A 27,717-nucleotide genomic window follows, 5' to 3' on the forward strand; every position below is an offset into this window, starting at 1 on the left:
TAAGTAGAGGTATCACTGTATCTCTTTATCACATACATATTTAATCTGTAACATAAACCATGTTCAATCACTTTGTGCAGAACTGCATACAAAAGAATAAAGCCATAAGTACAAAACAAACTTTAAAATTAAAATTAAAAAAAATGCCTCTCTTATAAAATGGCCCGTGAATTGTGGGCTGAGGGTATGTAAGTGTGTCTAATCCTCTAGCAAGGGAAAGACACAGGGCAGGTGAGTTATGCCTTCCTGGTCAAGCATTTCCTTTGCATGAAAAAGGTTCCAGGTTCAATCCCCGGAACCTCTAGTTAAAATACCCACCAGCAGGAGAGGTGCTACTTGAAATCTCAAAGAATGAAATGAAAATGAAAATGGGCAACACTGGGCTAAGGACTGTGACTTGGGATAAGTTTACTCCTCACCAATGGGAGTGTGTTTGGAGTGGGGTTGAAGAAACACTGAATGTCTGAGGTATGCTGGCCACAATCTTTACAGGGTACAGCTTCTCAGAGGCAAATGCCATTTTTACACAAACTCCCCCCCTCCAGTCAATGCATTTTTGCAAACATTCTTAGGTTGAAGAACTGCATCGCAAAATTCGGAGAAGTGCAAATTGCAAATTTCAAAGGATGGTTGTGTTTCTGTTCTCAGGAGGGAAAGCCTATTTGATAGTTTCGTCTTTACATGTGAATTGAATTGAATTTCTCCCCCTCATCCCAAGAAGAGCTCAGAACCCTGGTCATAACAGGGGTGGGTGCAGGGTGCGGACCATAGCACTGGTAAGATGATTTGTAGAATGCAGGTCAGGATCAGTGCCTGATTACCGAATAGGCAAAGTAAGCCCTATGCCTTTTAGGGTCCCTGCAACAATGAAAATTACCATCAACTGTTCTTACCTCAATGTTATCCCACTACAACACGCACATGAGAAACCTCCAGATATAAAGCTTTCTGTGAGTTAACGTGCTCTGAGTTCCTGCTGCCTCCAGATAATTTGTGAGGGACACCCCCCCCAATATTTTTACTGCCTAGGGGCCTCCACAGGGTTTAATACAGCACTGGTCAGGATGCTGAGAAGCACTCAATCATTCACTCACTCAGAAAACAACAGAAACCACGCACCCTACTCATGAGAACCTCACCCCCCAAATCCCCCCTTTGATAATTTTTGAACACAATTTCTTTTCTCATTAGTTGATAAAGAGTGATGGGGAAATGTGGGGAATGTTTTCAGCACAGCAGGAAATTCTTTTTAACTGAGAGGTTTTTTTTTTTTCCAAGCAGCTCTACCACAAAATGTTCTGTCTAGAAAAACTAGTGGGGGTGTGTATTTCTCTCAACAACACAGACAATTCTCCAAGGGTCAGTGCTGTTTCCCCCCCCCCCCCCCAGCATTAAGTAGCTAGTAAACCAGTCAAGAGTGTGTCAATCGGAGGTCATGGTTGAATGAAAAACTTGAATATAAATATTTTTCAAGCAGTGCTGCCGGAACAGCAGTGGTTGCATTTTAAGGCAAAAGTGGAAGGCACATGTGGAGGAAGGGATCTTTGAAAGGACAAAAAGAAAAGAATGGGAAATAAGGCGATAAAATTAACCATGGTGTGTGGTGACCACAAGGGTTGAGGGAAGATCTCCATTGTGAACAGGGGGTGGGGCAGGGGAATAAAACCAAACTTACTGATGGTTGAAGTGGGTATCAAAGGAGTAAAAAAAAGGGGGGGTCTGCTCTGAATCATGCTAGATGGGTGCAGAACCTGGGAAACCACACAGAGCAGCAAATCCAGGCTCTAAGGCAGTGGTTCCCAACAGGTGGTCCGGGGACCCCCAGGGGTCTGCGAGCAATGCCAGAGGGGTCCGCAAGATGCTATTAGAAGAAAAAATATATTAAATATATTTCGTATGATAACAGATTTTTTGTTTTGGCCACTTCCTGCATGAGCAGAGTCTAGTGCAAAACTAGAATTAGATAGGCAGTAATTCTGCTGTATGTCGTTAGGTGGCGCTTTACAAACACTACTGTTTTGCAAAGAGGCAGCGCGCGCATTCTACTAACGCTCACCTCCCCAAGATGCTTTGTGTGTGTCGGCTTCATTTGTGCGCTACTGCGCAGGTACCCTGTCTTCTCCATTCCCCTCCCTCCTCGCTGCCTCTTTGCAAAACAGTAGTGTTTGTAAACAAAGCGTTGTTTTTCGCGTAGTTAAAAATGGACCGTTGGTTAAAAAGTGGTTCGTTAAAACGACAAAGGCCTACAGATGAAGAGGAAGATAATGCATTTGATGTTCAAGCAAGTAAGTCAGTGACTCTCGAACCGATCTTGTCAGTGTCCATTGAACCTAAATCGCCGGCGTCCCTTGAACCTAACCCTTCCAAGATCAGTGTTAAGCTTACTGGAAAAATTAGATTAGGAATTAGGAATTAGATTTAGGATTAGGAATTAATGGGGGTCCTTGTCACAATAGCGGCTTGATGAGGGGTCCTTGAGAAAATTTTGTTGGGAACCCCTGCTCTAAGGAGTACACCACAGCTGTTGCTGCTACCATGCCTTGGAGACTGGATCTGCTGCCCCTGTGGATCCTGTTGTCCAAGGAGGTCACCTCACCTTGCCCCATGGATGGGCCGACTCTGGACTTGAGACAGGATAGAATGACATGTTCTCTGCTTTCCCATTTGGTGAGCCATGGGAGGGCTGTATGTTAGAACTTTCTCTGATGCCCATTGTAACGGATTAGCTCCAGGATGGAAGATGTATTACATCCTGGATCAGAAAGAGTTAATCCACTTCCAGCTTAATTGACAGTGCATCTTTAGGAGGTGGGACAGTGCCCGGTTTAAAAAGGAGGGAATAACCATTTTGGCAGTTGGAAGATAGGGAGTGTGTTGACGAAGAGGGAAGAGGAAGGTTGTGGGGCCAGGATAGTGGTGGTTTAGGTTAGGCTTAGGATAACTTGAAGTTAAAGTCTGACAGAGTTAATATATAACTGTAACTAAGCTTGTAAACTTATGCATCGTTAAGAAAAGAAAAACCTATGTTCTCAAGTAAATAAAATTCATCTTCTTTTTGTGCCAAAGAGTATCGTCTTGGTTATTCCAGCAGCGTATTAAAACTCACCGAGGTGGAGACTCAGAAAAGGGCAAAACTTACCTAAGGAAAAGGGGATAGTTTGTGTCCTAGAGTCACACAGGAAGGGCAGTATGGTGAAAACCTAGAGTGCCACAAGTTTGCCAGAGTGATATGGCAGACTGATACAGTGGGGATCTGATTTGAGGGAGTCCCTGTTCTGTAGGCAAGAGGATGTTCATTCAAATAGCCCTGAGTGTTTGTGAGATCAGGCCACGAAAGCTGGAATTGGACTCTCTTTACTGAGAAGCCCTGAATTGAGGGGTTTATTTTAAGGTGTAAGGAATTGAGTCGGGATTGCTTTACCCCTGTACCCTTTCATCTCATAATCTATTGGCAATGTCGGGGAGGGGGTTTGTTGCAACCATCATGCAGCCAATTCACTATTCCTGACTTAACAGAAGAATGGCCAACATGTGGCCCTTCAGGTGCTGTTGGGACACCAATTCCCAGCAGCCACAGCCAGAATAGCCAACAATGTCTGGAAGCCCACAAGTTTCCCACCCCCACTAGAGAGGCTTCCAAGTCAAACCAGGCCCGGTTTCTGGACCACAAGACCTTGTTACTCCCACCTGTGTTTGCCCAGGTATGAAATTAACCCCTTTCCCCAGGAGTGGAGAATTTCTGCCTCCTATTTGCACAGTGCACCCAAATCTAGGGCTCCTTGCAGCCCAGCACTCTGAAACTCTCTTTGAATTACTTCTTTCCTTCTTTCTGTTCCTCCCACCATCATTAAGCTCGTGAATATATCTTCCAGCTTCTCAACACCCACACCGTTTTTTTGAGTAGGAGTGAACCCTAACTACCTAATAGGCAAGGGACACCTGAATTAGTGCTAAAAGGTTTTGCTCGCGAATAGACCCTTGCCTTCCCGTTTCTGGCTGCCTTCCATTTATCCAGGGCATTCAGCAACTGCCATACAGATGTGAGTACAATAAGGCTGTGTAATGGATCTTCGTCAAGCACCTGCGCTAAGCTGATTTTAATTATGATTGTAAAACCCCAATAAAAACATCTGCAGTGCTTTCCTAATTTCATAACTACATATTATTACAAAGCTCTGCTAAACACTGTGAAAATGTCTCTCTGTGTGAGAGAGAGAGCACTAATTAGTAGGGGCAATACTGAGACAGAGAGAAGCTACCAGCAAGCTCTTAAATGAAATGGGTGATTGACAGGGGAGTAAGTTGGATGGTTCTGAAATCTACAAGAATAATTAGAGAAAGCTCACTCTCACGGCTATTAACGTTATTTTTAAACCTGCCAGATATAGATGTGCAAATGTATCTGAGAAGCCGTTAGCACACACACAAGATAGGAATACGCTTTTGAATTCTTAGGCAGAATATTTTAATATTTCCTCAACAGGGTTTAGAGAGCTTTGAGAAATGGATGAACATCATTAAATAGGGCTGGAGCCTTGTGCCCACCAGAAACTAGGGCTGAACTATTGACCAGATATGCACAACCCATCATTCCTTCATCCCAATGCCCCGATCCATCCAAGAGAGATGTGTGTTGTCATTTTCACCTACCCTTGGGCTAAAATGACTCTAATGGCAGTGAAGAGGTATCACAGGAAGTGAGGTTTGTTATGCACTGAAGGGGTGGTAAAAACACCAGTTCCATACTATGTTGGGAGGCAGCGTGGTGTAGAGCTTTGAGTTTCGGACTAGGACGTGAAAGACCATGGTTCAAATCCCTCACTGGGTGACCTTGGGCCAGTTATGCCTATCAGTATAACGTACCTCACAGGGTTGTTGAAGGGATTGAATGAGAAGAGGGGAAACCACATACACAACCTTGAGCTGCTTGGAGGAAAAGGGATATAAATGTAAGGAATATGATTTAATGTATTTTTAATCTTTCATTTGAAGCCGCCCGGAGTGGCAGGGGAAAACCCAGCCAGATGGGCGGGGTATAAATTATTATTATTATTATTATTATTATTATTATTATTATTATTAGCAGGGCCCTTGGGATGCAACAAAGTGCCTACCACTAGATCTCTTCTTCACATCTTGAAACCTTTCCAATCCAGCAAAACATTGACCCTAATAGTGAAAAGAATGGCAGAACCCACTCCGCAATCCAGACTGGGATTCTGGAAGAAGAGAATTATTTCACTAACCCTCTTTGCCATGGAACAGAACCAATCAGGTAGTTCCACTCATTCCTTTTCCGAAGTACCAGGCTAATAATACTGAATGATGGTCATAAAGAAATACTAGCTAATGTCAACTCTACTGTCTAGCAGTGTCACTAGGGAGGGGCAGATGTGAGGGTGATCTGGCTGTGACATCTGTCACCCCATTGATCGCCAGGGTTGATTTGGCTGACCTAGCTGGCTAGGCAGGTGTCCCCTTCCTCCCTCACTGCTCCATGTGCGTCCCTCCTGAAGCTGCACGCTCAGTGGAAGAAGATGACCATCCCAGAGAGAAGGGTATACAATAGCTGCCGGAAGCTCCAAACAAGCTCAAGGTCCACTTGTAGGAGAACGTAGGGTAGTCAACACTTCCAAGACTCCAGACACATCCAAGTAAGGCGTTGCATGTGGCAGCTTGCCATTCTTTAAAAGAAGAAAAAGAAAAAGCCAAAGAAGATAAATTGGGTGAAGATCGGATTTATGAAACTGGAAAAAACAAGAGAGAAGACTGCAGCAACTAGTGAAAGAGACTTTCTCCCGACATCCACAACATGGGAAGCCCCATTGAAATTTTATTTAATTCAGAATGTATAATTGGCTTTATTGTTTGTATTATGATTTGATTTGATTTGTTACCAATTGGAATATTATTAATTGATATATATACTAGGGAGGGGCAATACTCAGATGGGACAGAGAATAGTCACCAAAGGTTATGAAATATGCTGTTAATATGATGCTTAGAAAAAAAATCCAATATAAATTATAAATGTTTTCAAAATAAAATGTCACATACATGCAGGTCCTGATATCCAAACACTTGTTATACAAAAATTCACTTATCCAAAACACATGGAATTAGTACCCAAACCTCATACTCACTCTAAACAAATAAGAAGCCTTAAACAACTCTTAGTTTTTTTGTGTGTTTTGCAGGTTTGTGACGGCCATTTCACCAGAAACCATGGCGAGAGGGAAGGAGGGAGGGAGAAAGGGGTAGAGATTGGACAAATAAGAGAACCTTTTTTCATTCCTTGTTTGCTTTTTGCAAGGTTTTCCTGGGTTTTTTCATCATATTTGGGATCAAAATTCTATGGTCGGGGGCATATCAGAAATCTTCTCATAAGAATCAGTGGAAATCATTGATTCATGATGTGAGTGTTTGCCTAACAAATGATTTCCTGAGAATGCATTGTGTTTTGATAGTGGGGACCTGCATTTATTTGCTTCCTTGGGGGCTTGATGAGAGCAGCAGGCTAGGGTCACTGGGTCCATTCTTGCTTCTGATTAATCTTGTAGCTAGTCATCAGCCAAGCACAGCTGAGTATGTAGTTCTTGAATACTGGGGGTGGAGCCACAGGAAGAGAACATGAGGCAGAATGAGCAAATAATAATGCAAACAGACCATAGAATCTGATTAATAGGGGCAGACAATTCCCTCTCCTCTCCCCCAAATACTGTTTACTTCAGACATCAACTTGTCTAGGGCAATGTTGTCATTTTCTAGATGGGGGTGGGGGTGGGGAAATGATCCAGTTGTCACACTGAACTATTTCCTGCAACAATCACAGTGCGAATTCATTTCTGCTTTTTGTCAAATGCAACGACTACAGTTCAGTATTCTTTTTTCATCATGGTACAGAATTTGATGTTCACCTTCTGCCCGCTTCATGTGTATGAATTAATAAGTATATCAACTGGATGTTCAAAACTATGGGTTGCATGAAAAGTAACTCAGATTCAGGGTATTTGAGTTCTTGTGGAAAAACTACAAGAAGAAAATATTCCATTAAATTTAATGAAGGGATCGTGACTATGAAATGTCATTTTTCTTCTTTTCTTTACTTTGGTGTCATGCAATCTGAGCCTATATTTAACTATATGCTTACTATATGCTTGTGAAACATGGACCACTTATAAACGCCATCTCCAACTTCTCGAAAGATTCCATCAATGGTGTCTCCGAAATTTTTTGCACATCACTTGGGAAGACACGTGAACTAATATCAGTGTACTGGAAGAAGCAAAGATCACCAGTGTTGAAGCAATGATTCTTCAACATCAATTTTGTTGGTCTGGTCATGTTGTGCGGATGCCTGATGATCGTCTTCCAAAGCAACTACTCTATTCCGAACTTAAAAATGGAAAGCATAATGCTGGTGGTCAACAAAAGAGGTTTAAAGACTGTCTCAAGGCAAATCTTTTAAAATGTGGTATAAACACTGACAACTGGGCCTGCGAGCACTCCAGTTGGACAACAGCCTTTACCAAAGGTGTCATGGGCTTTGAAGACACTTGAACTCAGTATGCAAGGGAAAAACTTGGTAAGAGGAAGTATTGGAAGCTGGGCTTTTAGTGTTGCAGTTCTGGCTCCCTGGAATCAACTACTAGTCGAAATCAGACAGGCATCTAGTGTGTTAATCTTTAGGTGACTGTTGAAGACAATTTTGTTTAGGAAGGCTTTCCGTGAGGCCTAACACAGTCGTTATGATTGATTTCATATTTGACGTTTTTAGAGTTTGTATAGAATGTTTTAGTTGTTTCAGAGTTTGTTGAATTTATTTTATTGTTCCTAGGATATGTGATTCTGTGTTTTGTTTTGTTTTCATCTGGGACTCTGCTTTGATGGCTTTAAGCCACAAAGTGGTCTATAAATATGTATAACAACACCATAAATTTCTCTTTGTCTATCCTGATTCTTTTGACATTGAGCTGCATTGGATGACCCCATTGGCTCTAGAATTATGAGGGAGTGAGAAAAAACTTTTCTCTATTGAGCTACTATAACCTTCTTTTTAATCCTCTGGAGAAAAGGATAAAAAGCCGGTTATTTGTTGACTCCCAGTGCAGCTTCCCCCTTCTCTCTGTCCAGTAACGTCTTAAGGTCATCGGGCACCCTGGTGCAGATCCCTCGGGCGCCCCCCCACTCTTTAAAAAGAAGAAAAAGGAAAGCTCCGCTGCAGAGCGGAACAGGGTCCTAGTGCCCCTGCTCCGCTCGTTTACCTCTCTCCTCCGAGCGGCGCGGCTGGTGGGCGTCCAGGAGGAGGGAAAGGGAGGCCGCCGCACAGCTGGGGCGCCCCGCGCCACTAGGGCCAATGGGCGAGCCGCCCCTGTCTCTGTCTCTTTTGAAGCCAAAAGCCACACCACACAATGATGCAACTCAGCCTTTCACTTTTCCTTCTCTTTTCCTTCTGATTCTGTCCCCTCACTTTGGAAAAGCCTCATAGTTAACCATTTAATTGCTGCTTATTGCATTCTCTCTCAGTCAAAACAACAACAACAACATGCTTCTGTTTTTTCTCAGAAGATCTTATGTCTCCATTGAGCATCACCTGTGAGCATCTTCCAAGAACACGCCTTAACCTAGACTTGGTGATCACAGTTACACATGTGTTGCTGTTAGCATGCTAGTAGGATCAAGCTCTACCACACTGATGTTAGACATTCCTCTGGTGGAATAGGGATAGGGTTACCTAGGGATAAGTTTCCCTCAGCCCACTATCTGAGCTAAATTCTAACTTATCCCAGGTGTTCACAACCCAGAAGGGTTTATTCCCTGAGCATGGATAAGTAATTTACAGGTGTTTAGAGATATGTGTCTTGAGAAAGCATGGTAAAAACCATTTTTCTTCTAAACCAGGGGGAGGAACCTGGTTGCAATGCTCCTGGACTACACTCCCCATCATAGCTGCCAAGTTTTCCCTTTTCTCGCGAGGAAGCCTATTCAGCATAAGGGAATTTCCCTTTAAAAAAGGGAGAACTTGGCAGCTATGCTCCCCATCACCCCTGACCATTTATCATGTTGGCTGAGCTACAGCTGATGGGAGCTGAAGATCAATAACAGGTGAACAGTTGCATGTTTCCCACCACTAGTCTAATCAAACTGCAATGACTTTGGTCTCTAGTCTTTCAGAGAAAATCCTCTTTTTCATAAAATAAAATACAAAAGCACTTAAAGACAACTCTTCACCCCTCCCATGGAGCAATTAGCTTGCTTTCCTCCCAATCTCCTAATTAATTTCTGCAGTTCTATTGATAGTGCTCTAGAGTTTTATAACCAAAATCACTTAGCCCCAAGGGATGTACAACCAAGAACTGAAAACCAATGAAAACAATGCAGAAAGGGAGGTAGAAGAAAAAAGGAGGAAATGCTTAATGTGAGCAAATGCGCGTGCACACACACACACTTTTTATCTCCATCCTCCCAACTTAACCAAGTCAAGCCAAAAGCTTGAAGGGAAAGGTGGGCTTTGAGGAGAGTTTGCAGGAAGAGAGGCCAGTGACATGATGTACTCCTTTTCCTGGAAGAAGTTCCAAGCATAAAGAGAAGCAAATGAGGAAAGGCAGAGCCTTTTAAGAGAGCAGAAGACTTTTGAATAGTTGGGGGATCTTAAAGGAAATTAGAACAACCCACCTTTCAGCTTTTACTGTCATTTCCAAACACTGGCATTTCCCCACCTCTTTCATGTTGGGTAGGGTGAATTTCAGGGGCTGGGGGCGGGGATGAGTGCTTGCTCATATGTGACTTTATGAGGTGACCAAGAGGAGTGGGTGTTATTTTCTTAAACTCAGAAAAACAATTGCTGCCTACAGCTCCCGTCCTTTGAAAGTTGGGTCATGCCAGTGACAGGCAGCATGACCCACACTTTCAAAGGCTCTGCTGTTTCCCAACCTCAGCGGGGAGAGTCTTGGAAAGTGAGAATCATGTTTTCTCTGTCATGGCTATGATCCCTACTTTTAAAGTGTGGGAGCTGTGTGTAAGAATTATTTTTATACTTTTGGAAGAAACCATACCTGCACCTCTCCACCACTTAGTAATGTTACATACTGCTAAGAAGCAACTCCCTGACATTTGCCCCAGTTCTCAAGGTGGTGTCTTTTCGCCCCAGTCCCAAATTAAATAGCGGGGTGGGGAGTGGGGGAAGCTGGGTTGAGAAGCATAGCTGCCAAGTTTTCCCCTTTCTCGCGAGGAAGCTTATTCAGCATAATGGAATTTCCCTTTTAAAAAGGGATAACTTGGCAGCTATGTTGAGAAGTTTGACGCAGCTCTGAATTTTATGTAGGATATTTTCAAGGTAGCAGAGAGAACCATATCCAGAGCACATCTGCAGTTCTTTAAAGCTTTCTTTAGCGGAGCAATTCTATTCTTTGATCCCAGGAGGAAGAAAGCTAGTTCCTTGAAACAAAGAATTTTCTTTGCTCACCATCTTAAAATAAGAAAGGGTAGGTTGGTAATTTAATCGAGAGAGAAACTGACAAAGAAAGAGAAAGTACTTTAATCTCTGAAAAATGTTAATCATAAAGAGCTCTTGTAATCACAGTTTTTCCATTGTTTGATGCTCCTGTTTCAAATCTTTAGCCAAGTTAATGAATACTTTGCAGCTGAGGCTTGGGCAAAAATATGTTTTCACTATTGCCCAAAACTGCCTGTTTTCAGGATTTCTCTGCGTTCATTCCAAAATGTTCAGCTGTACCCATCTGCAGCAGTGCCTGTATTAGTACAACATTTCCTTTGCTCACTTGATTCATAGGATGTATGTGCTTATGCTCTCTCACACTAGGTTACCACACATATTGTTTTAGTATTGTGAAAGATAAAGTAACCAAACATACAGAAGAACAAGCCTTGCTGAAGCAGAGCCAGCATGGCTTCAAGTTCTTTGGGGAGCATTGGGCAAAGGCAACTGTAACAAATCACAGGTGTCAGAATGCTTTCTGTTGAGACCTTTTCAGACCCTGTTACAGGTAGGTAGCCGTGTTGGTCTGGCGCAGGGGTTCCCAACAAAAATTTCTTGAGGACCCCTCATCGAGCCGCTATTGTGACAAGGACCCCCATTAATTCCTAATCCTAAAATTAAAAAGTGAGAGCCAAATTAAGAGTCTTTTTATATTTTATATTTATACGTTTTTTACAGTTACAACAGAGTACTCCATCAGTATACAGTTAGTTTTAATTTTCAGTTCTTAATGAGATGAACCACTTTTTAACCAACGGTCCATTTTTAACTACGCGAACTGTAGCTTCCGCGAAAAACAACGCTTTGTTTACAAACACTACTGTTTTGCAAAGAGGCAGCGCGCGCCAGGGAGGAGGGAGGGGAATGGAGAAGACAGGGTACCTGCGCAGTAGCGCACAAATGAAGCCGACGCGCGCAAAGCATCTTGGGGAGGTGAGCGTTAGTAGAATGTGCGCGCTGCCTCTTTGCAAAACAGTAGTGTTTGTAAAGCGCCACCTAACGTCATACAGCAGAACTACTGCCTCTATCTAATTCTAGTTTTGCGCTAGACTCTGCTCATGCAGGAAGCGGCCAAAACAAAAAATCTGTTATCATACAAAATATATTTAATATATATTTAATATATATACCCCTCTGGCATAGCTCGCAGACCACCTGTTGGGAACCACTGGTCTGACGTAGTCGCAATTCAGCAACTTCTCTTTCCAGTCATTTCTGAAATTCTTTTGTAGTTAGACAGAATTTCAGGAATAGACTGGAAAGAGAAGTTGCTGAATTGCAACTTATCACCAAGCTTAAAACCATGGAGAGACCTGGTTTGAACAGAGACGTTGGATTCTTATCTCATTATAAAGCGATCTCCAGCCATCTCACCCCTTGCTTTTTCATGCAAGACCATTTGCAGTCGTTTACAGTCGTCAACAGCTATCAGTCAGTCAATCACCCATTTCCACCACCCATCCTTTCTCTATATATAAGTGCCTGGGGACTTCTATTTCAGTGTATCTGAAGAAGCGTGCATGCACACGAAAGCTCATACCAAAATAAAAAACTTAGTTGGTCTTTAAGGTGCTGCCTTAAAGGAAGGACAGATCGTGAAGCTGAGGCTCCAATACTTTGGCCACCTCATGAGAAGAGAAGAATCCTTGGGAAAGACCCTGATGTTGGGAAAGATGGAGGGCACTAGGAGAAGGGGACGACAGAGGACAAAATGGTTGGACAGTGTTCTCGAAGCTACGAACATGAGTTTGACCAAACTGCGGGAGGCAGTGGAAGACAGGAGTGCCTGGCGTGCTATGGTCCATGGGGTCACGAAGAGTCGGACACGACTAAATGACTAAACAACAACAAAGGTGCTGCTGGAAGGAATTTTTTATTTTTTCCCAGACCCTATTATACGTGCCTCTCATCAACTGAATAATAATAATAATAATAATAATAATAATAATAATAATAATTTATTTATACCCCACCAATCTGGCTGGGTTTCCCCAGCCACTGTGACTTTCCATTCATTTCTGGGCTCAGCTCAAGGTACTGGTTCTTACTTCCTAAAATGTAGGACCAGGATATCCGAAGGACTTCCTCCTTCCATATGAACCTGTATGAATATGGAAGGCTCTGCTTTCCCTACCATGACCTGAAAAGTTCAGGTGGCAGGAACTAACTTGAGACAAGGCCTTCTCTGTGACAGCGCTTCAGTTAGGGAATTCCCTCCTGAAAGAAGGCAGACTGGTTTAAATGGGCAGTAAAAACATTTGTTTCATTCTGGTTTTCAGCAGTCTTTAAACATAATATTGAAGCTGAAATCCCCCCCTTCTCTCTTTGCTCTTAATCTCTACTCAAAAGTTATTTATATTGTTTTAAAAGGTTTAACAGCTTGGAAAACTCTCATTTAGGGTGAAAAAGCAGTAAAGAAATGCTCTGATAAGCAAATGGATAACATTGAATATGAGAGATTTGCGCAGGAAGATTGTTGTGCTTCTCAAATTGCTGCTGTGTCCCATAGCTTCGCATATTATGAATGTGTTGTTCTATATGTCAAAGCATTGACCGAGCAGTTTCACACGGCTCCCCATTGGAAAACCAGAGCACAGCCTATTGGGCATCATTCCAGGAAGCTGCCCAATGTTTACGATTCAGAAAGTAGGGGAAGAGACTCTTCCAGCTGTGCACTGCAGACGCTGTAGGCATGCGGAAGGAGTGTAGAGCCAGGCAACATGTTACACTCCTCATGCAGCAAGCAATTTGGCCTTTCTTGTGTTGAAACATTGAGAGCTCCTACCAGCGGCTCTCCCTCCAGGCAGGCAGGGAAGGAAGGAAATATATGGACAACTTGGTGACCCCACACCATCTCTGCACTCTTGAGGAGAGAGCTTCTTTGCACTCTCCCCCTTGAAAAACAAAAGCCACTCTTTGCTAGGGGGAAGGTGGTGCTGGGCAGCTGTTGCTTTCTCCTCTCATTGTTATGCCACGCAGCTACTCTGCCTTGGCAGTTTGGAAGGGAGGGAAGCACAATAGATTAGCCACAAAGCATTCCAACAGGAGGAGAAAGCCCAGCAAGCCAACAGCTTCTTACCTCAAGCAAAAAAATGGCTTTGAGTCTGATGAATAGTGAGTCTGATTATGGCTCCACAAGGATATCTTCACACCTCACTTTCGCCTTCCCCGCCTCAAGGAAGAAATTATGGAGGAGCCTTCAGTGTTCCAGAAAGAGCAGACCTTGCCTGATGAGCAGCATAATATGTAGCCTGAATCTGAAGCTGAATTTTGGATATCACAGCTGCTACGGTATCTAACTGGGGCAACTTTAGGGCTTACCTGCGTCACTCAGAGTTGTGGGACTGGGCAGAGTGACTCAGGAAGGCCTTCCTCAACACCTGAAGCAGTGTAGCATGTGGAAAAGGGGTAGGGAAATTAATCTCTCTCATCTTGGGGGGGGCACTTCCAGGTAAGACTGCAGATCCAGAGCTCAAAACTTCAGAACAGGGGTCAGCAAACTTTTTCAGCAAGGGGCCGGTCCACTGTTCCTCAAACCCTGTGGGGGGCTGGACGAGAGAGAGGGGGGGGGAGAGAGGGAATGAATGAATTCCTATGCTCCACAAATAACCCAGAGATGCATTTTAAATAAAAGCACATACTACTCATGTAAAAACACACTGATTCCAGGACCGTCCGCAGGCCGGATTTAGAAGGCGATTGGGCCGGATCCGGCCCCCGGGCCTAAGTTTGCCTACCCATGCCTCAGAATTTAGACAGTAAGGACTCTCTGATCCCAGGCCCTCTGGCTATGCCACACCCCCGCCTGTATGCTTCACACTGACTGGGGGGGGGCAGGAGTGCAGGTAAACTCTGGGAAGCTGAATAGTGGAAAGCTTTCCATGTTTGGGCATATATTTATCAATGCATTAAAATGCAAAGAGGTCAAACCCCCTCCTACTGCATTTCAGGTCATGTTTTAGTTCCTCCATGCATTACCTGATTTGTTTCCCGTACCTGAAACCCCAAACTCCCATTGAGTGAAGCCAACATCTGCACAAAGGAAGAAAGGAGCAGGAGCAAGGGCACCCGGTGGATGAGGCAGGGTCCCAAAATATGGAGAAAGGGAGGAAGCAGAGGACAAAGGTAAGGGAAGCAGGACAAGACTGATTCAGATAGGGAGCTCAATATGGCATCATGTACCCGTTCAGCAACAGTCCCACCTTCCCCCTCTCTCCACTTTACTTTTTCAGTTTCTAAAAATACTGTTACAGATTTGGGGAGGACCCTTCTAAACCCTAGAAATTAATAAATGGTAGGATTTTGATTATTTGGGGTGTGATTAATAATAATAAAATAATTTATTATTTATTACTTATACCCCACCCATCTGCCTGGGTTTCCCCAGCCACTCTGGGTGGCTTCCAACCGAATATTAAAAACAACACAGCATCAAACATTAAAAACTTCCTTAGAAACAACATTAAAACAGTTGTCTTTTAAAAGGAAAATAGTTACGTATTGCATTGACATCTGCTGGGAGGGCATTCCACAGGGCAGGCGACACTACCGAGAAGGCCCTCTGCCTGGTTCCCTGTAACCTTACTTCTCGCAGTGAGGGAACCACCAGAAGGCCCTCGGCACTGGACCTCAGTGTCCGGGCCGGATGCTGGGGGTGGAGACGCTCCTTCAGATACAGCATTACGTGTTTAGGGCCGAGGACGTTTAGGGCTTTAAAGGTCAGCACCAACACTTTGAATTGTGCTCGGAAACGTAATGGGAGCCAAAGAACATCTCCCAGTGATATGGTCTTGGCGGGATCAATACAAGGTTCTGAGGAATTCCTAAGCTTTTTTGTTGTTTAGTCATTTAGTCATGTCCGACTCTGCGTGACCCCATGGACCATAGCACATCAGGCACTCCTGTCTTCCACTGCCTCCCGCAGTTTGGTCAAACTCATGTTCGTAGCTTCGAAAACACTGTCCAACCACCTCGTCCTCTGTCGTCCCCTTCTCCTTGTGCCCTCAATCTTTCCCAACATCAGGGTCTTTTCCCAGGGAGTCCTCTCTTGTCATGAGGTGGCCAAAGTATTGGAGCCTCAGCTTCAGGATCTGTCCTTCCAGTGAGCACTCAGGGCTGATTTTCTTCAGAATGGATAGATTTGATCTTCTTGCAGTCCATGGGACTCTCAAGAGTCTCCTCCAGCTAGCCTATGCAAAAAGACCCAGCTAAGCTAGGGCCATTAAGAAACAATACAGGGCCTTTGAGGGCCATCCTTCCTGCTTGCCCTGGTATGTGAACTGGGGATTTGGAAAGTTGCCAGGGTAACTGGGTGTGAGGTGACAGGACAATAGGGTTGTTTAGCAAATGTGTTCTGGGAAGAAGAGGAAGAAAAAAGACTGGGATCCATCTTGGGCAGGCTGACTGCAGTTTGGCTGCACTGCTGTGGGGGACAAGCCCCTCTCGAAACCATGCTGTAAGATCTGGACTCCCTCCATGCAGACTGTAGGTGTAAATAGGTAGATAAACCACATTTCTTAAAGCTACGACAGTCTCCGCTGTGTCTCAGTTTTCCAAAGGACCACAGACCCTGGGTGAGTGCCTGGAACCCCAGGGGCTCTTGCTACTGCTCAGCAGAGAGAACCAGTCAATTCTTATGGACATCTACAACCAGATTTAATATCACTACCCTCGGATACCTGATATTTAGGACTGCATTTTCATACATATTTATCCCCACTGCTTGGAAAGCAAATTGCATCTTCTGGTGGTGATGACCATGATCTAGGTATATATAAAAGATTCAGATAATTGTTTTATCTTGTAACACGTTTTAAATTCTCTAAGCACGCTAAGCATCTGAATTTTGGTTGTGTGAGGCATGATAATTTTCACAAAAGCAACAAACAGTGAGTCTAAGTCTAATGACGTAAGAGAATTGCGATGCTCCTACAAAGCACCTTCTGCTACTTATGTATTTTTCATGTCTACCTAGAATCCATTCCTGTAGGAGGATTGCTGAAATCCCTTCACTCCAGTCTCACTTGATGTGTTCAAAAGTAAATTCTTCTACACTATCTCCATTGCAAGGGCTGCATTGTGTTTTTACATCAGAGATGAATTTCTGCCCCAGTGGGTTTCATTAATAAGCTTCAGCAGTGATTTATGAAACAGGGAAAGACTCTAACCTTATTTTGTCCAGCTGTTCAGACAAATTAGAAAGGCTACCTCTGATTTCAGAAAATAAAGAGGATGAAAGATGTGGGATCCACACACTGAGATGCTTTTGGCAAGGGAGAGGTGGTGGTCTTGATCTTGTGCCAGTTTAGGAGATACAAGCAGGGGTGAAGAAAAACTGGAGCTTTGAGTTTGGGGAAGATTTGATCTGGTTTTATATATTGTGAGGTGTGTGGTTTATTTTCCCCTGGTTGCTCTTTCCTTGAATCTGTGACTTCCCAGTGGAAAAGTTCCCCATCCTATGTGTGCAGTTCTCACATTGTCAAGGGAGGCACATTACTGGGAATTGGATGGCCGTAATAATAATAATAATAATAATAATAATAATAATAATAATAATAATAATAATTTATTTATACCCCTCCCATCTGGCTGGGTTTCCCCAGCCACTCTGGGTGGCTCCCAACCCAGATAAACATGATAAAACATCAACAATAAAACATCAAACATTAAAAACTTCCCTAAGGTGTCTTTAGGTGTCTTCTAAACGTCAGGTGGTTTATTTCCTTGACATCTGATGGGAGGGCGTTCCACAGGGCTTGCGCCACTACTGCATTGTGGACAATACGAGCAAGCTAGGGATCTCCTGATTAAACCCCTACTGGCAAATGGGCCAGGTAAATCTGAAGCCTACTATACTAAATATCTTCTGGACATCAAGTCTAATGATATCACAGTGGCTGTGGCAAAGTTTCTTTTGGTATTCATACGTATCAAAGATCATCATACTTAAGACTAAACAAATATAGTCTCGGTCTTCCTCTCCCGGGGGGTTGTCTGTATGAATCTGCATTTTATTCTAAATCAATGTTACAGGTCTTTGGACCGCAATAAAGATTATAATATTATTATTATTTCCTTGACATCTGATGGGAGGGTGTTCCACAGGGTGGGCGCCACCACCGAGAAGGCCCTCTGCCTGGTTCCCTGTAGCTTTGCTTCTTGCAGTGAGGGAACTGCCAGAAGGCCCTCACAGCTGGACCTCAGTGTCCTGGCTGAACGATGGGGGTGGAGACGCTCCTTCAGGTATACTGGGCCGAGGCCATTTAGGCTTTAAAGATCAGCACCAACATTTTGAAATGTGCTGCAAAATGTACTGGGAGCCAGTGAAGATCCTTTATATGGTCTCGGTGGCCACTCCCAGTCACCAGTCTAGCTGCCACATTCTGGATTAGCTGCAGTTTCTGGGTCACCTTCAAAGGTAGCCCCACGTAGAGTGCATTGCTGTAGTCCAAGCAGGAGATAACTAGAGCATGCACCAGTGCCCACTCTGGCGAGACAGTCTGGGGGGACCTTGGGGTCCAGTCCAGCTCTTCAATTCTATGGCTCTATGTTTGGGGGTAGGGGGATCCCAGCCTGAAGTCACCATCATGAAACTACAGTTTCCAGTGGAGTGTGGGCAAAAGAAAGGCAGAAAAACGCTTTATACAAAGTTTGACCCACGGGCCCATCTACCTCAGCTTTGCCTCAGTATCAACTGGGACATTTCCTCAATCATAGGAGTTGGACTAATGACCCTTCCAACTTATGAAATTCTATGATTCACCCTGAGGGAAATGGTCTTCTCTTGCATCTTCAAGAGGAGAAAAGACTGAAGAGTAAACGCTAGCAAAGTATTGGAAGACACAGAAGATACCTACAGTGGAAGAATGGCAAATAAAGATGATGGACTATATGGAACTTGCTGATCTGACCGGAAGACTACGCGACCAGGGAGAGGAGAAGGTGGAAGAGGAATGGAAGAAATTTAGAATTTATTTTTAAAAATATTGTAGAATTGATGTATGAGGAGAATTATAAGCAATTGGGAAGTTGCAGGTTAAGAAAATAAGTGAGATATAATTGAAAATAGGTTAGAATATTATAATAATGAGTTGTAAAATTAAGAAAAGGATGTTGTAATTAAGTTTGGAAAATAAGATATAGAATTTGTCAAGAATAATATGCAATGAACTGTTAAAAGGGGGACCCGGGGAAGTCCCTTACTAAAATGGGGGGGGGGGAATGGAATGCATATGTTGTTTTTTCTTTTAATTTTCTTTTTCTTTATTTTTGTATTTTTGATTACTGATGTTATAACAATGTATAAATATATGGATGTTACTCTTTTCTTTATATAAAATTTGATAAAAATTATTTTTTAAAAAAGAAGAAGGATAAACGCTACACAAATTTGGAGTTGTTGTAAAAATTTTGCAGAGCTACACGGCCCTAGAATTAAGTGGATCCTTGACCCAGGAAGAGTCCAGGTATCCTGGCAAGCAGACAAAGTTTAAGCGTCTCCTGCCCACCAAATAACAGAGACCAAACCAGGACGTGCGAAGCAAGGCACTTTTATTTTTGCTGTTGCAACAGGGTCCTTCCTCTCACACAGGAGAACAAGGAAGGAACCCCAAACAAAGATGTCTTGCCCTTAAAAAGAGATTTGAAATTGGTTTCAGCCCACCCCCCAGAAGCATCATCCATATGTCACAGAAGGGGTGTAGCCCAAGACCCCCCCTCCCTAGATTCATCATAGGTACATCATGAAAGGGGAGGTCTGGTGGCAGTAATCTGAGCACCCTGGACCCTGCCCCCTGCCCCCAGAACCTAATCAACAAAATTGAGAGATATTTACATTTCCCTGTTTCCCAGCCAAGTTAATCACACCCTTTTGTCTGGCAGTCAGGTATCAGGATGCCAGGGATTATCACTTTAATTCCTGAGACAATGAGAAGGTTCCCCCCACCCCCCTTCTTCCTTGCAGAGGAACACCTGGTCAGAGAGAGTCAAAATGGTGTCAGTCAGGCCTGTTTTCCTGTGCTGCTTCAGACATGTTTCTGTACATTCATGTACATGTTTTATGAACAATTATTATATATATATATATGACCTCAAAATTCTTATAACAATATCCCCCATTTGGGGCTATAATTTTTCTTAAAAATTGTTGCCCCACAAAAGAATAACCAGATGTGTTGTTTTAGTACTTTGGGAGAAGCATTTCTCAAAAATGGTCTACGTATTTCATTTAACAGGATGGTCCACCAATATTGACTGGAAAGTGCAGTTTGTTTGTTTACCCTTTTGTGTGTTCTTCAGGTGTCAAAAGCTAGCTCTCCTCTGGTTGCACACCTCCATCGTGGCACAACAGCAACAATCCCTGGTGAATCCCCTTAGGGCTTTCATATTGACCATGTCGCCTGGCACCCCCCATAGCTGCCACAGGTTTGGACATGTCATGAGAGAGATGCCTTTGCCTTGGGCTTCCTATGGGCCTTTATTATAGGCTCTGGCCTTGCACTGTAGGGAGTTGCCCAGTTGCTCTTAAAGGAAGAAAGCTACTTGCACCTTGGATACACTTGCCCAATTAGAACTGACCCAATTAGAATTTATACAGCCCCATAAAACATGTCCAAATTAGTCAAATTTAACTCTAAAAGGGATCATTCCTGTTAAATCAAGACATAAATACCTTCATTTATCTGGTGTTTCATGGATCTTGGGGCTTATTCTTGGTAAAATGATTTAAAACAATCTAAAATTGTGTAAGAAGGCTGGCACACTGCAGAGTGCCAGGTGGGACAAGAAAACGTGGTCATAAGTTGATCTAATCTAAATACTGGACTATGCAATATCCTGATCCTTTAAAAGGCATACAATAATACAAAAAAAATCATTGGGACACTATACATTAAACATAAAAAAACAATTAAACACAAAATTGGTTCACCCCCCCTCCTTGTGGAAATAACATACTGTCAGACATAGTTCAATGTTTCTGTCGAATATCACACAACATAAAACATAATCATATATCAGTTGTATGTCTTGAGGCCATCATGATCTTGAGACAATTCCGGCTGCTTTTAAATCCTAGGGCACAGAGTCTTGAGGTCAAGGAGAGAGAATGTCCTTGCAATTCACTTTCCCCCTTTGTCCCAAAGTCATTTGACACATTTCAGTGTTCCTATATAACACATAATGCACAAAACCTTCAAATTATTAATTATACGCCACTTGTATATCTTGAGGCAATCAGGTGAACTTGAGATAATTCTTGCTGCTTTTGCATGTATCTCCAACAAGGGGGTTTTCTTGTCTGCCTTCGAGTCACTGGGAGGAAGTTAACAGTACTTCTATGCCAGCACTTCTAAACCTTGCTGAAACGTTATAGCTTTCTAGGTCCTCCTTCTTAGGTTGTGATCAAAGAGATAAAATGTCAATTTGGTTTCCTGTAAAACATCCTTTTGAAAATAGGCCTGCAGGGGGTTGGGGTCTGAAGATATAATTAGTTAAAAAATAATAATAATAAATAGTATAATAATGATAAAGTCAAGAAAGGGGAGAATATTCTAGAAATTTCTTCTTGGGAAGCTGCAAAGAATATAAGATCATAGTTAAGCATTTTATTCATCTAAATATTATTATTATCATTCATATTTAATTACTGCTGTTATTGTCTGCTCAGTCAGTTTAATTTACTTCACCTAGTTTGGCTGTGGAGGAAACAAAGGACAAAAATTTTGTTAATTAGGACACAATCGATAAGTTATTAACATTTTCCTTATGTGGTTCTGAATTCTCTTTGAGGTTCACGTATCTTGTTTGAAAGGGATTAATATTATTATTATTATTTACAGGAAAGAATGAGTTAGATGCTACATTTGTATGTACAGAAAGAAAAAGTAGAAATACCAAAAAAAAGATACAAAAATAAAACAATAAAATTTAGATTACCACTCACACAACAATTTTTCAAATGAAATTGGACTTGACACAAAGATATCAGATTTTTTTAAAAAAAGAATTATCATTAAATAATACAAAGACATTATAAATTGGAGAGGAACCTTAAAGATCTGAAGGTGAAATATCCAATTAAGATGGAAAAATGGTAAAATAACGGAAAAAGCTTTGAAATTCATCATAATAAGAAATACTCAGGCAAGACTACCTGACAAAATACAGTCACAAAACAATACCTGGTTATTGTTAGAATAATTTCATAGACATAATGGAAAAACTGATTTAATAAATGGAAGCAGATTATTTATAAGCTAAAGAGAAGCGCCAAAGAGAAATGAAATTACTGTTTGTATCTCCTCACTCCTCACTTTTTCTTTCTTTTTTTTTTTGTGCTGTGGAAGAAAAAAATTGGCAAAACACTCAATCATTGCTACATTAGAAAAGGGAGGGTTATATTAACATAGGGTAATGCTTCGGGGTGAAATGCAAATGAGAGATAAGTATCCATCCTGAGTACCTGCTAGGAAAGAAATGGAGCCTTTTGTTTGCATAGTCTGTCAACTGGTAGACAGCAATTTTCTATGAATTTCCAAGTGTGGAGGGGGCTTGTTTAGGTGGCGTCCCCCCCCCCCATTGGGAGATAATTTTGCATTAAGGTTCTGAAAGAATTTCTCTGCACACTGAATCTCAGTATCCTGCTGGAAAGGGAAAATTATTTCATGTGAAAATCAGTCAGGAAATGTTCCTAAAATGTACAGAGTTTTGCATGTTGAACTGGAATTGGCAGCTTCTAAACAGTTGATGGTTCTCAATGGTTCTTTATCTATTTATTTATTTTTACATAAAGAAATTTAAATTTAAGTTTCATGTGCAAAGCATAACCTTGAACCTCTTAATTAATTTATAAACTACTCAAGAGACAGACTTATAGTAGTACTCTGCTATTTATACCTGTGGAAAGAATCTGGCATGTTAAGATTTTGAAACTTGGCAACCATTTAACTTTGATGGACCAGTAACATACATGAGGTTGTTTTCCCTCAGTGGTTCAAAGCTTTACATTAAGAAATTTGAATAATATTTCATGAGCAGATTATAACCTTTTCGCCCCTTAGTTTAAACCTCCTTTTTCTCCTCTATTTTCCTCTTCAAGCTGACATAGCCTCTGTGCATGTACAGAGTTCATGATTCGGCAGTCTATTATACCTTTTTTTTTTTTTAAAGTGCTGTACCTCTTGACAACATTACCATCTGAATAAAGGAAGGGAAGGGGAAAGAGTAGATTTTAAAGTAGGGTTAGATTTCAAACAAAAGATAGAAACATAGCAGTGTTTTTTTTTTCAGAGCCAGTTTAAATTCTTTTTCCTTGTTTGGAGTCCTAATACAATTTGATACATTGTTTCTTGTTTCTTGCTGCTTAAGAAGCAGGCTTATAAACCTTAAACTAACTTGGAAGCTGCAATAAAAGTTGGGTCAGATTAAAGTCCTAATGAAGTCACCAAATAAACACCTCATACCCCAGGCAAAATAAATCTTGATTTGCCCCCTTTATCTACAGGGTTCGGGGTGAATTCGTAATTGCAAATGTTTTCGTTTGTTTGTTTGTTTTTAATTAATTTATTACAGCCATGGCAGACTAAATTCTCTGCCCCTTTATCTATGGGTAATATGGCCATAGAGCCAGAATTCATAAAATCCTTTGCATTCTCATTGATTTTCAGCCTTACCAATTCCAGACAAAATTTTCTGGCCCTTTATTTACTTGAACTGTTGGCTGGAGTTTTGCAGTTAAAAAAAATAGCTGACAATATGGTGGAAAAAATAACACCAGACATTCATTTTCAATGCATGATATACCATCTCTACCTCTTTCTGAATGGCACCTCAAACTCTTCATGCCAAACTTTAAAAATCTATCTTTCCATCCTTCTCCACCAAAGAGTAATGCTTGACTGAATTCAGGCCATTTCACTATACCACCAGGGTTTAAACTCACTTTTCAGTGCTTACAAACACATTTTCTCTCCCTCCTTTTTCTAAGTTTGGAAAGGGTTGGAAGGGATCTTGAGTAATCTAGTCCCCCCCTTCTGAAATATGGGGATCTCAACACTATCACTGCCCTTAGGATACACATACATTTGAGTACAGACGCCTGACTGGGAAGGAAACACAGGCTATGCCCTATCACGGAAGCACATGTGTGTACTAAGGGAAAAATAAGGAAGGGGAAGATTAAAAGTACCAACGTTATATAGAAGCCTTTAGCAAACCTTAAGATTGGATAAAGATTGGGAAATGTTCAAGACTTTCATATGTGCTTAAACTTTAAACCTTAATAGACAACGTGATAAAAACTTATATAATCACTCCATAAAAAAAAACAATTACACTCTTGTTCCAACTCTGAAAACCAATAATCTTTCCTTGCCAGAAAGCAGAGCTGGGCTGAATTTCAACCCATCACCACATCAGACACATTGCCTTTCACATAGCTCTAAAATGGGGGTTAGAAGGGACCCTGAGGTCATTTAGTCTAACCCTCTAAGATACAGGATTCACAAGATTTGAATGAAAATACCAACTTTATACAGAACCCTTGAGCAGATGAGTTGTTTTTTTCTTAAGAGACTGATATTAGGAGCCCAACAATAACCCTTCTGTCCAACACAATTGAAGTTAAAACTAGACTCAGATAGACAATTCCTGGCTATGGAAGCTCTACCTTTGACAAACAAATCACCTTTATTGGAATAGCTGTTCAATTTTCCTTTAGTCAATATTCATCTAGTCACTTGGAGAAAGACTCCCCTTTGGAGCCTCTCTCAATAACAAACATTTGCACACCTCATTCTCATATTTATAATGTTTAAGATTGATCGGTTCAACATTGTTTCTATACTAGAAATTTAAACAAGTTGGCAGTTTTAACTATGCACACTTAAGAAGGCAGTCTATGGATGTTGTAGCCAATTTAAACACACCCCATAACATTCTAAACCTTGAGTACATCTCTTATCCACTTATAGCTGGAGTTTATGAACATTTTCAAGTTTAAAATATTTTCAAAGCATTGAGCAAGCATTTTTAAACTTACAGCTCGTTATTTTCCTTCATCCTGCCCCCTCTTTTTACTTTTGGAGAGGAAACAATGGCCTTCTACAGCCTCTTTAAAACAAACCTTTACACACTACCTCCACTCTTTTAAATATTTGCCATGTTTTTGGGTTGATCAAGCCCTTACATAAGATTATTTAAGCAAGCTTGCCTTAATTTTTATATTATTTTAAACTATGCATGCTTTAAAAAAGGCAGTCTGTGGGTGTCATGGCCAAATTTTAAACACAAACCCCTAATTTCCTAAACCTGGATTATATCTCTCATTTACTTTAAAGGAAACAACTATCTATAGCAGACACAAGGAACAGACGCACATACACGTAACAGACAACACAGACAACATGTAACATGCAAACATATATAATTTTATACCATAACATACTTTGCAGGATTCCTCACAAAACTTTTCCCATTCAGAGTTCACCAGGGTTAATTTTAAAGCGGAGATTCACTGTATGTTAAAGGAACCTCCTGGTAGCCATTTCCCCTCATCTGGGTGGTCCATAGTAAATCGGACCCTATGTTTTTTTCTTACAAAGTTTTTGCAATTGGTTCCCTTCAAGCTTGTCCGCCCCGGGGATTTCATGCCAATTTAAGAGAACGAATTGGAGTGGACTTTCATCCTCAAAGTCCTTACCGGAGCAAAGCCTCAGTTGTGCTTTGCCTCGGTTGGGAGTCTGGGAAAGGAATTCCTTAGAGTGGGTTGCACCCATTTTACTTCTGTCTTTTTATACTGCAGTTCTGGGTCCCCGACCCTGTTCCTGGACACTCTTAACTTCCCGAGTCTATGACTCACCCCCACGTCCTAGTGGTGTTCCTGCCTGCCGTTCGCGTGCACTAACTACTAGGCGGCCTGGTGCAGCTAAAACCCTATTGGAACCCTCCCACTGGTCATCAATTGCCTGAGGGTTCCACAGCAACTTCCCTGCCTCTTACACACTAGACTCAGGTCCTACTGAACGCTTGCCTACGCAATGTCAGGTCGGAACTGAGGAATACAGAGTAGAAAGGAACAGGCGCACTTGCATTCCCTGGTCACGGGTCCTACCCAACAAGGGTCGCCGTGGCAGGGGGGCGTCTTCACCCGAAGATTAAGAGCAGAGGAATAGGAAACAGAGCTGGGATAGCCAGATTCCCAGATTGGTAGAAAAGCGACAGTTTGCTCAGACTTCTGCTCAGTTTGGCAGAAGGGAGCTGGAACAGTCTTTCTAAGCTCTGCGTTTAACGTAAAGACTGTTGCCCGGGACCTCAGTTCTACTCTGTAACTGTGCCTGGCAGCCTTGCTGCAACTAAGGTCCAAAGAGGAGAGTAGAAAAGGATAGTCCAAGTGGAGAAATAGATTTTTAGTTGCTGTGGTTCTTAGCTCACCCAAGGTGTCCCCTTTTAATACTCACGACCGATCCTTTCAGTCGAATCCCGTTGTCTCCAGCTTCCAACTGGTTCCTAAAAAAAAACAGCCTTGTCCCTTTAAACGTTGCTTCGTCCTGGGGGTCCCGCTTGGACTCTCAATTACTACCAAGTGCCTCGGGTCCTGAGGTTGGTTTACCCCCCTGCAAAAGAGGCAAGGGCGCGCTGGGCTCCCCTTCCTCAGTGAACCCGGAGCTCAAGGCAAAACTGGGTCCCTTCGTGGTTGCCAAACTGTTGTAAAAATTTTGCAGAGCTACACGGCCCTAGAATTAAGTGGATCCTTGACCCAGGAAGAGTCCAGGTATCCTGGCAAGCAGACAAAGTTTAAGCGTCTCCTGCCCACCAAATAACAGAGACCAAACCAGGACGTGCGAAGCAAGGCACTTTTATTTTTGCTGTTGCAACAGGGTCCTTCCTCTCACACAGGAGAACAAGGAAGGAACCCCAAACAAAGATGTCTTGCCCTTAAAAAGAGATTTGAAATTGGTTTCAGCCCACCCCCCAGAAGCATCATCCATATGTCACAGAAGGGGTGTAGCCCAAGACCCCCCCTCCCTAGATTCATCATAGGTACATCATGAAAGGGGAGGTCTGGTGGCAGTAATCTGAGCACCCTGGACCCTGCCCCCTGCCCCCAGAACCTAATCAACAAAATTGAGAGATATTTACATTTCCCTGTTTCCCAGCCAAGTTAATCACACCCTTTTGTCTGGCAGTCAGGTATCAGGATGCCAGGGATTATCACTTTAATTCCTGAGACAATGAGAAGGTTCCCCCCACCCCCCTTCTTCCTTGCAGAGGAACACCTGGTCAGAGAGAGTCAAAATGGTGTCAGTCAGGCCTGTTTTCCTGTGCTGCTTCAGACATGTTTCTGTACATTCATGTACATGTTTTATGAACAATTATTATATATATATATATATGACCTCAAAATTCTTATAACAGAGTTGTACCAAATGTACTGTTTTGCTTTCCTTTGGACTACATAAGCAATGCTGAGAGTGGGGTCTTGTCATCTGGGCTGCCCAGGAACTCCGTACACACTACCCAGGCTTATGCCCCGGGGAGGTTTCCTTGAATAAAGAGTTAGATTCACTGACAACAGAGCCCCACGTATTTCATGCTGATCTGTGTTTGACTCCAGCCCCGATACTCCTTCCCTAGCTGGGGGCATGTTGTGGTTTGCCTCGGGTGACAAAATGTCTAGGGCTAGCCCTGTATTTATATATTGTGTGTAGAAATGACTTCTTTTGTCTAGCCTGAACCAAGTACCAGCGAAGTACCAGCCAGTTTTAGGGTAATATCAGGTAGCTTACAGGACTCCCGGGTTCAAGACTGACCACTCCTGTTTATCCCAATTTAGGGTCATGGTAGTATGTGAAGTCTGGAGAATATGCAGTACAAATACCCAGTGAGGTTTAAAGAAAGGAAATGGAGAACTATCCATGCCGAAACAAATAAACTGAAAAGTTGTATCACCAGATGCACCAAGATCTATGAGGTCACAGAGCATTCTATTGGCTACATGAGGTTTGGAAATGCCAGCCATCTGTGAGTATTGGAACCATGGAAATGCTTAGGTGACTGAGCTGGGCTGGATGGGAAGAAGCTCTTCAGCACCTCGCAGGATCAGGCACCTCATGAGGAAGGAGCAAGGTAAGCAAATATAATAGGCATTAATGGCTTTTAACTTACTGAGCAAGATCAGTGTAGATCAGCCTCTGGATGACAGATGAAACTTTTTAATGAAA

Source organism: Zootoca vivipara, chromosome 13, assembly GCF_963506605.1.
Source record: "Zootoca vivipara chromosome 13, rZooViv1.1, whole genome shotgun sequence".
In the NCBI taxonomy this organism is placed as follows: domain Eukaryota; kingdom Metazoa; phylum Chordata; class Lepidosauria; order Squamata; family Lacertidae; genus Zootoca; species Zootoca vivipara.